This window comes from Mustelus asterias, chromosome 2, assembly GCF_964213995.1.
Source record: "Mustelus asterias chromosome 2, sMusAst1.hap1.1, whole genome shotgun sequence".
NCBI classification, from domain to species: Eukaryota; Metazoa; Chordata; class Chondrichthyes; order Carcharhiniformes; family Triakidae; genus Mustelus; species Mustelus asterias.
This window is the reverse complement of record NC_135802.1, coordinates 53,477,375-53,488,453: the sequence shown is the minus strand read 5'-3', so window position 1 is coordinate 53,488,453 and position 11,079 is coordinate 53,477,375. Positions and strand designations below refer to the sequence as shown.

The 11,079-nt window shown below is 42.0% G+C and overlaps 1 non-coding gene across 1 annotated transcript; it reads left to right on the top strand.

The window, feature by feature from the left end:
• The first annotated feature begins 714 nt into the window (after window positions 1-714).
• On the top strand, window positions 715-914 carry LOC144482229 (U2 spliceosomal RNA). The gene has a single exon (XR_013495910.1). It is a non-coding gene; the product is annotated as a U2 spliceosomal RNA (small nuclear RNA).
• Window positions 915-11,079: the final 10,165 nt, after the last annotated feature.

Below are 11,079 nucleotides of genomic sequence, written 5' to 3'. Positions count from 1 at the left end.
TTGGATTTGATTTGATTGAATTGGAAAAGTATTAAAAAAAAATAGGTATCAGATTGGCTGGGATCGGGTGTGGTGTGGATTGGGTGCTGCACTTGGTTGAGGTCATTGGGTTGCACTGAAGCTTCATATGTTTCATATGAAGCAATTTTTAAAAGCGGCATCTCGGCCTTTTGGCTAAGATGCAAATGAGCTCAAGTCTTGGAGGAGGAACCTCCCCCTTCTCCAATCAGCTTGGCTCATGTAGATCAGGCCCAGGACAGGGTGGTTTGGTCGCTCGCCCTGTCTTGTCAGCCTGGATCTGAAATGTCTCAACTTGTTGAGACTCTGAATTGGATTTGATTTGATTGAATTGGAAAAGTATTTTAAAAAAATAGGTATCAGATTGGCTGGGATCGGGTGTGGTGTGGATTGGGTGCTGCACTTGGTTGAGGTCATTGGGTTGCACTGAAGCTTCATATGTTTCATATGAAGCAATTTTTAAAAGCGGCATATCGGCCTTTTGGCTAAGATGCAAATGAGCTCAAGCCTTGGAGGAGGAACCTCCCCCTTCTCCAATCAGCTTGGCTCATGTAGATCGGGCCCAGGACAGGGTGATTTGGTCGCTTGCCCTGTCTTGTCAGCCTGGATCGGAAATGTCTCAACTTGTTGAGACTTTGAATTGGATTTGATTTGATTGAATTGGAAAAGTAACAAAAAAAAAGGTATCAGATTCTCATCGCTTCTCGGCCTTTTGGCTAAGATCAAGTGTAGTATGGATAGGATGCTGTGCTTGGTTGAGGTCATTAGGTTACATTTAAACTTCATATTCATATGAAGCAATTTTTAAAAGCGGCATCTCGGCCTTTTGGCTAAGATGCAAATGAGATTCAGCCTTGGAGGAGGAACCCTGCCCCTCCTCCAATCAGCTGGGCTTATGTAGATCAGGCCCAAGACAGGTGTGAAGGCCCTGTCTTGTCAGCTTGGATCGGAAATGTCTCAACTTGTTGAGACTCTGAATTGGACTTGATTTGATTGAATTGGAAAAGTATATAAAAAAAATAGGTATCAGATTCTCGGCCTTTTGGCTAAGATCAAGTGTAGTTATGCAGATGCTGCACTTGGTAGTGGCCATTGGGTTGCATTTAAGCTTCATTTTCATATGAAGCAATTTTAAAAGCGGTATTTCGGCCTTTTGGCTAAGATGCAAATGAGATCAAGCCCGGGAGGGGTGCGGAGACGTCTGCCTACTCCAATCAGCTTGGCTCATGTAGATCAGGCCCAAGACAGGATAGAGGATTGCATGCCCTGTCTTGTCAGCCTGGATCGGAAATGTCTCAACTTGTTGAGACTCTGAATTGGACTTGATTTGATTGAATTGGAAAAGTATAAAAAAATAGGTATCAGATTCTCAGCCTTTTGGCTAAGATCAAGTGTAGTATGTAGAGGATGCTGCGCTTGGTTGAGGTCATTGGGTTACATTCAAGCTTCATTTTCATATGAAGCAATTTTTAAAAGCGGCATCTCAGCCTTTTGGCTAAGATGCAAATGAGATCAAGCCTTGGAGGAGGAAACCTCCCCCTCCTCCAATCAGCTTGACTCATGTAGATCAGGCCCAAGACAGGTGTGAAGGCCCTGTCTTGTCAGCTTGGATTGGAAATGTCTCAACTTGTTGAGACTCTGAATTGGACTTGATTTGATTGAATTGGAAAAGTATATTAAAAAAAAGGTACCAGATTCTCAGCCTTTTGGCTAAGATCAAGTGTAGTTTTGCTGTCCAGCACTTGGTTGAAGTCATGAGGTTACACTGAAGCTTCATTTTGAAGCAATTTTTAAAAGTGGTATCAAGGCCTTTTGACTAAGATGCAAATGAGATCAAGCCTTGGAGAAGGTGCAATGCCTGCTCCAATCAGCTTAAATCTGGAACCCAAGACAGAAAGTGGGATGCCTGTCTTGTCAGCTTGGATCTGGAATGTCTCACTTGCTGAGACTTTGAATTGGACTTTGATTGTACTTCACATTGCCAGGTAGATACCAGTGTTGTAGCTGTACTCAAACAACTTACTACGGGTGTGGCAAGTTCTGGAGAACAAGTGTTCAGTACTATTGCTGGCATATTGTCAGGGCCCGTAGCCTTTGCAGTATCCAGAGCCTTCAGCCATTTCTTGATATCACGTGGAGTGAATTGAATTGAATTGGATAAAAACTGGCATCTCTGATGCTGGGGACCTCCAGAGGAGGCTGAGATGGATCATCCATTCGGCACTTCTGGGTGAAGATTTTTGCAAATGCTTCAACCTTATCATTTGCACTGATGTTCTGGGTTTCTCCATCATTGAAGACAGAGATATTTGTGAAGACTCTTGCCCCAGTGCCTGGCAGATCAGTGAAGGTATAACATAATGTCGGGTTTAACAGAACTTAAAACATTTCAATAATTGGGCATTTTCTTGCAGGCATTCTTATAAGAGGGCAAATGAATGAAAATAATGGGAATTTAAAAAATATTTTTGTAAATGACAGGTTATTGTCAGCATGTCTCAGGAAAAACTTGAAAGGAGCAGAAATGCAATGCACTTCATCAAGGAGATTAATATCAAAATCTAGACACGGTTGAATGAAAAATAAATTAACAGCAATTGCTGAGTAAAATGTCAATTTCTTTGATTCTTTCATGGGATGCGGGTCCCGCTGGCTAGGCCAGCATTTGTTTCCCATCTCTAATTGACTTTGAGAAGGTGGTGATGAGCTGCCTTCTTAAATTGCTATAGTCCATGTGGTGAAGGTACACCCACAGTGGTGTTCAGAGGGGAATTTTACAATATTGACCGTGTGACAGTGAAGAAACAATGACAAATTTCCAAGTCACAATGGTTTGTTGCTTGGAGGGACTCTTGCAGGTGGTGATGTTCCCATGCACCTGCTGCCCTTGTCCTTCTAGGTGGTAGAGATCACGGGCTTTGAAGGTGCTGTCGGAGTGAGTTGCTGCAGTGCAACTTGTGGATGGTACATATTGCTGCTACTGTGCGTCACGTGGAAGGCATGTATGTTTAAGGTGGTGAGGGGGGTGCCAATCAAGCGGGTTTCTTTGTACCCTGAATGGTGACAAGCTGCTTGAGTATTGTGGAAGCTGCACTCATCCAGGCAAGTGGAGAGTATGCCATCACACTCCTCCTTGTCAATCATGGACAGGCTTTGGGGAGTCGGGTGATGAGTTACTTGTCACAGAATTTCCAGCCTCTGACCTGTTCTTGTAGCCACAGTATTTATATGGCTGGTCCAGTTCAATTTCTGGTCAATGGTAACTCCAGAATGTTGATAATGGGGGATTAATGATGGTAATGCCATTTAATGTCAAGGGAAGATGGTTAGATTCTCCTTTGTTGGAGGTGGTCATAATCTAGCACTTTTGTGGTGCCAATGTTACTTGCTACTTACCAGCCCATATCTGAAGTAGTCCAGGCCTCGCTGCAGATAGACATGGGCTGCTTCAGTATCTCAAAATTGTAAATGGTGCTGAATGTTGTGTAATCATCTGTGAAAAACTCCATTTATGACCTTTCATTAAACAGAAGGTCATTGATGAAGTAGTGATAAATACTTCAGCTGAGGACACTACCCCGAGGAACACCTGCAGTGATGTTCAGGGCCTGAAATGATTGACCTCCAACAACTGCAACCATCTTCCTTTGTGCTAGGCATAACTCCAACAACTGGAGAATTTTCTCCCTGATTCCCATTGACTGCAATTCTGCTCAGGCTCCCTGATGCCACACTTGGTCAAATGCTGCCTCGATGTCCAGTCTGGTCACTCTCACCTCACCTCTTGAGTTCAGCCCTTTTACCCATGTTTGGACCAAGGCTGTAATGAAGTCAGGAGCAGAGTGGTCCTGCGTCATTGAGCAGGTTATTGCTGTGTAAGTACTGTTTGATAGCACTGTCGATGACACCTTCCATCATGTTGTTAATGATCTAGAATGACGGAGTGGTAATTGGTTGGGTTGGATTTGTCCTACTTTTTGTGGACAGGACATACCTGATTGCATCCAACACTCAATCCAATTTGGTAACTAAAGGGTTGGGGGCTAGTCATCATCTTCCATGTTAAGATCTGTGCAAGCCCAAGCCACTCATGCATTCAATATTCATTACCAAGATAAATAATGGTGGAGGAGATTATGTTCTACAGCTTAATTGAACATTTATTTCCATCAACTTCAGCATTTTGACTTCAAGGCAAAGTCTTGTATTATTGTCACCTGTTTGGAAGACCATTTTGTTCCATGGATGAATTGCAGCAGTTTTATCAGCCACCTCATTTAAACTTTCGAGAGTATTTTTTAACCTCCGCCACAAGTTGGGAGAAGGTTATGCTTACATCCCTGTTTGATTTTCTGTTTGTCAGTAAACAATATATCGTTTCACTCCAGCAGCAGTCTATATTACCTCTGCCATCAAAGGTGACAGGAGTTTAGAACTGCTTCTTTGTTTGTCCATTTGTCAGCAAGATCTCTAAAAAACCAAATGGATTGATTTGGACAAACCTTGATACATAGATCGGCTATGAGCCAACAAACATTGATTAGCTTTTGATCAAGATCTGGATAGTATATAATCCTTGAAATTTTGAAGGAGCCCTTGATATTATTGAGAGGGCAAAGTTATAATTTTAATGCTTATTGTGAACAAAGCTTATATAGTCTTTTTTAAAGTTTATTTATTAGTGTCACTTTACATTAACACTGCAATGAAGTTACTGTGAAAATCCCCTAGTCGCCACACTCGACACCTGTTCAGGTACACTGAGGGAGAATTTGGCATGGCCAATGCGCCGAACCAGTATGTCTTTCAGACTGTGAGAGGTAACTGGAGCACCCGAAGGAAACCCACATAGAGTTGGGGAGAACGTGCAGACTCCACACAGACAGTGACCCAAGCTGGATAGCTGTCATTACACAACATTTGTAAAATATCTGGAACGGTAAACATGCAACTGTAAAATCTATAAGCATATTTTACAGAAAAAAGATCAACTAGGAATGCATGAATGTTGGAATATAGTTTAACATTGAGTTGACAATGAGCACAACATGGCGGTGGTATGTGCTCTACTAATTTGGCTTATATCAAGGAAGGTACCAACTGCTTCAACGTACTGCAAGGATACATATCGCATTTGCCTGTAACAAAGAAAATTCTTGAGCTTTCACCTTGAAGAAACTAAGAGAAATCCCTTTTTTGTCAAATGTGAGAGTTCACTTACCATTTTGTTTAACTGCCTCTGAACCAGGAGACATAGAAATCCCAGGATACTTTGTGGTACCACAATATGATAGGAATGCAACCCCTTTCTCTCGTGCTCAGAGGGAACTCTTTTGTATGTGCACAATAGTAGATTGATGACTTAGTAAACAGCATTTTGCTGAACAGTTTGAAATTCTTCTGCTGCCCGGAAGATAATTTACAGGGATGTCCAAAGGTTGTAGCTTTGAAAATGAGTTGCTAAAATATCTTTAGATAGACATGCACCAGATGAACTAGAAAGTCCAGCTTCTGGACAAATGCTGAACAGTAGTCCTTGTTAGTTGTTGAAACAGAGCTTTAATAGCCTTAATGGAGATACATTTGAAAGGCTGCAGTCTTAAGGAGGCTGCAATCATAGAAAGGCATTTTACTCTCACTTCCACTGCCAGAGTGTTCGTGAAGACAGCATTTTGGCAAGTAGCTTCTTCTTTCTAAATGAATCCTCAAGGTTTTTCTTTTTTGTGGGCAAATGCCCTGTGCAAGTACATTTATTCAAAGTATGTGGAAAGAGGCCAGTTTCCTAGGAAACTCAATGTTTCATCATAGTGCGATCATTGTGAAATGCTTGAGCTTACTTAGGAGTTTTGCAAACTGTTTCAGATCCAGGAGACACTGAAATTCCACGGCTCTTTGTTGTATCACATATAATGGGACTAAAACTCCTTTCTTCCTTGTTTAGAGAACCCGTTTGTTCGAGCACACAACAGTGCACTCATTACTTTGCACAGGGAATCTTCCAGAGCCGAGATTGCGAGGTGATGCAAACGATAATTTCCCCAACTCATAACTTGAAAGGTAGCACCAGCGGCTGGGTTCATACTTGTGGATTATGTAATGGGACTTCATCGCTCTGATAATTATGCTGAAACCTTTGCCTTGAACTGTGCATAAACCAGAGTGGGAATAATGGCACCTATTAGGAGAAGGCCATTGGCAGCCTATCTCTCTGCACTGGATGGTGCTAAGAATATTAACTATGGCAGGAAGAGAGAGGGGAATCAAGAAATTCTTTTGAGCCAACTCCTTTTGCAAAAGACCCAGCCGTTTTCAGTCCTCGGAAAGCAGAAAATGTAGCTGAAACTTGTGAAAACCTTGTCAAGTCTTTTCAGCTTTCCATGCTGCGAGCGGCTACAAAATGTGTGGAGCAAAAGTGAATTTGAATCTCCAGCTGTCATTATTCAAGTTTCAGTTAGAAAAAGCAAAAGGAATGAAGGACCCAAGTGACTTCAGCAACTTATTAGAAAAGCAGCATGTACATTCAAAAAACTTAATGATGATACCAAATGGTCAAGAACATTTTTTGAGAAGCACCAGGTGCAGCAGAACTCATGGGAATCATTACTTATCTTGGGAAATGACTTATTTTCCTCATGACATAAAAGACATTTTAGACAGGGGCTTTGCTCATGCAATTCTTTCTTCCTGGCAATTTCGGCTTATTCCTTAGGCTTGCTTGAAGAACAAAGAACAGTACAGCACAGGAACAGGCCCTTCGGCCCAAGTCTGTGCCAAAACAGATGCCTCTCTAATCTAATATTTTCTTGCCTCTATATGGTGCATATCCCTCTATTCCCTGCCTATTCATGTATCTATCCAGATGCCTCTTTAGTATAATATTTTCTTGTCTCTATGTGGTCCAAATCCCTCTATTCCCTGCCTATTCATGTATCTAGCTAGATGCCTCTTGAACGTTGTTATAGAATCTGCTTCCGCCACCACCTCCGGCAGCACGTTCCAGGCATTCATCACTCTCGGTGTGAAAAACTTCCCCTTACATCACTTTTAAAAGTTCCCCCTCTCACTTTCAACCTATGCCCCCACATAATTGACCCTTCGACCCTGGGAAAAAGACTCTGACTATCCACTCTATCCAAGCCTGATATAATCTTGTAAACCTCTATCAAGTCCCCTCTCATCCTCCCACAAGCTTTTTCCCAGGGTGGAAGAGTCAATTACTAGGGGGCATAGGTTTAAAGTGCGAGGGGCAAGGTTTAAAGGAGATGTACGAGGCAGATTTTTTACACAGAGAGTAGTGGGTGCCTGGAACTCGTTGCCAGGGGAGGTAGTGGAAGCGGATACGGTAGTGACTTTTAAGGGGCGTCTTGACAAGTACATGAATAGGATGGGAATAGAGGGATATGGTCCCCGGAAGCGTAGGGGGTTTTAGTTAAGTCGGGCAGCATGGTCAGTGCAGGCTTGGAGGGCCGAAGGGCCTGTTCCTGTGCTGTAATTTTCTTTGTTCTAATCCAATGAAAACAATCCAAGTTTGTTCAACCTTTCTTCATAGTCCATATCCTCCAAACCTGGCAACATTCTGTTAAATCTCTTCTGCAGCCTTTCAAATGCATCAACATCCTTCTGGTAGTGTGGCAACCAAAATTGTACACAATACTCCAAATGCGGCCTAACCAAAATCTTATGCAACTGCAACATGATTTTCCAACTTCTATACTCAACGCCCTGACCGATGAAGGCCAGCATGGCATACACCTTTAACTAGTTCGTCCAGATGCTGATTCTTGAGGATCTGTCTTTAATCATGACCATTGGGAATCATACTGGTTTCACAGAAACAGGTTTCCAAATCTGTCAGAACAGTAACTGGGAGTACTGCTGCCTCTTAGAACAAATGAGTCATGGGAAATTTTAACCAAAATAAGATGACTCAACAGTATTTTGCTCATGTGATGTCAGTTAGCAATCTGAGTTATATATTATTATACTGTTTCAGCAAGAACTCCATTATCCCTGTACCATGTGATTACCAGGATTGCAAAAGGCGATACAGGTGGATCTTTGGCTTGTCATATACAATTGCTACGTTCCTACAGGGTAAATGATCAAATGTTTAAGCAGTATGGGTCTGGCTGGTTTGAAACTGTAAGTAAGGAAGCTGTGGAATGCAACCAGCCAGGATTAAATGATGAGAAAAATGCCATCGAATTTTCACTCAACTGCCCTAGGGGAAGGGCCAATGAGACAATTCAGTCTTCTTTGAAGGGGTTACCTGTGGTCATTCCCTTCCCTTTTACCCTGTAATAAAATACAATCTATGCAACTACAAATTAAACAAGTTAATTGAAAAAAACAGATGGCTTGATGGACAAAAAGAACAATTTTTCACAAACTAACCACCACATTTTCAATGTTTATTTAAGATAAACTTTCTTATTCAGACTGAGACTTCCTGTTAGATAAAGTCATCAAATAATTACTCAGTTCAGGAACACAAACCCTGAAATTAAAACAAATGGGCACCAATATTTTTGAAAAATGTTACAGTAAGCTAGTGGAACATAAAATTCAAACTGCATGTATCCCTTATGCTTTTCCACTACCGTAAACAGATGGGGAGCTTTGTTGCGATTACCTTGGAGTTCATTTTATTTCTATTACACATTTCATCGTTGCAATTCAATTTTATTAACCAATGGATGACTGCTGAAATTTTAAAAAGTGGTTTGAGCTATATATTAAGGGTAAAAGGGTAACTAGGGAAAGAGTAGGATCCATTAAGGACGGCAGTGGTATGTGTGGAGCCAGAAGATGTAGGTAGGGTTCTAAATTAACATTTTGTGTCAGTGTTCACTAGTGAGAGGGATAATGTGGGTATAGAAATGAGGGAGAAGGACTATGATACAAAGAAATTAGCATGGTCAGAGAGGGGGTTCGGAGTGGTCTGGCAGGCTTAAAGTAGATAAATCTCCAGGGCCGGATGAAATATGTCCCAGGCTGTTGAGTGAGGCAAGGGAGGAAATGGCAGGGGTGCTGGCAATAATTTTCTATTCCTCGAGAAGTGCTGGAGGACAGCCAATATGGAACCATTATTTAAGAAGGGAGGAAGGGATAAATCGGTAAACTACGGGCCAGTCAGTCTAACCTCAGTGGTGGAGAAATGATTGGAAGCAATTAACAGAATTAATCTGCATTTGGAGAGGCAGGGTTAGTCTGAAGGTTATTCAAGAACAGTCAGCATGGTTTTGTTAAGGGGAGGTCATGTCTGACCAACTTGATTGAATTTTTCAAAGAGGTGACCAGGTGTGTAGATAAGTGCAATGCGTTTGACGTAATCTACTTGGCTTTCAGCAAGGCTTTTGACATGGTCCCACATGGGAGATTGACAGCAAAAATAAGAACCCATGGGATCGAATGAAATTTGGCAAATTGGATCCAGAAGTGGCTGAGTGGCAGGAAACAGAGGGTGATGGTTGAGCGGTGTTTTTCAGACTGGAAGACTGTGTGCAGTGGGGTCTTGCAAGGATCATTGCTCTTGTCTTTTCGGGTTTTTTAATAAATGATTTAGACTTGAATGTAGGAGAGTTGATCAGCAAGTTCATGGGGGATATGAAAATGATAAGATGCTAAATAGTGGGGATAGCTTTAGATTACAACATATAGATGGGATGATCAGTGGCAAATGGAATTCAATAGAGTTGAAGAGCAGGGAAATTATGCTGGAACTATATAAAATGTTGGTTAGGCCACAGCTAGAGTACAGTGTGCAGTTCTGGAATCCATATTATAAGGAGGATCTGATAGCACTGGAAAGGATGTAGGGGAGATTTACCAGGATGTTGCCTGGGCTGCAGAGTTTTAGTTAAGAAGAGAAATGAGATAGACTGGAGTTGTTTTCCTTGGAGCAGAGATGACGGGGGGTGGGGGACATGACTGATGTATAAAATTATGAGGGGCATAGGTAGATGAGACAGGAAGAAACTTTTTCCCTTCATGGAGGGATCAATGACCATGGGGCATAGATTGAAAGGGGCACAGATTTAAGTTAAGAGGCAGGAGCTTGACAGGGGATGTGAGGAAAAACTTTTTCACCCAGCCAGTGGTGGGAGTCTGGAACTCACTGCCTGAAAAGGTGGTGGAGGCAAAGACCCTCATAACAGTTAAGTAGTATTTAGATGTGCATTTGCAATACCACAGCATACAAGGCTATGGACCGAGTGCTGGAAAATGGGATTAGAATAGCTAGATGCTTTGTTTTTGATTGGCATGGACTCGATAGGCCGAAGGGCTTGTTGCTGTCCTGTAGACCTCTATGACAATGCCTCTTTATGTACTATTTAAGATGAAAAGTATTGATGGTTTTAGGTACACGCATTGTCTTCACTTGTATAGGAAGTTTGTTAATTGTAGAATTGGTCTTTAAGCTATCTTTCAAGCACAATTTGAAAATGCTAATCATCCATCAGGCAAAGTTTAGAAAAATGGGACAATGACTCATTATTCCATTACGCCATTTATATTGCTCCAAGATTTCACAGCTTCCAAGGGGCTATAACTGAGTTTAAGCTTGCAATAGGCAAGCACAGGAGTTCAGATTAATCAAGCACAAAAGGATGTTTGGGAACTCGCAAGTAATTCCTTCTTATTGCAGGCTGGTGCACCCAGGCCTCACAGGCTGGTGCACCCAGGCCTCACAGGCTGGCACTAGGCATTAAACTGTGTGCCTCTTAGAGTCCAATGGGTCAAGCAGCAAACTAATGACAAGTTCTCACCTTTTTAAGTGCTCACTAGATCTTCAGATCTTGGGATCTTTTGACCCATAGTCTCCAGCATTAGCCAGAATGCCCCATGGCCATTGATCAGGCGATCATCCGGATTCCACTTTCTTCCCCCATTTGCTGAAACAAGAGCGTTTCTGGAAGTGATGAGGCCAGGATATCAAATTCAACCACAGCTCACTATGGACAAACTCAGTGCATTTTCATAATACTGTTCCTGTCAGGCATAAGGAGAAGGCTAAGAACTTCAGATCTTTCAATGAGTATTGTACAGAAAAGTAATGAC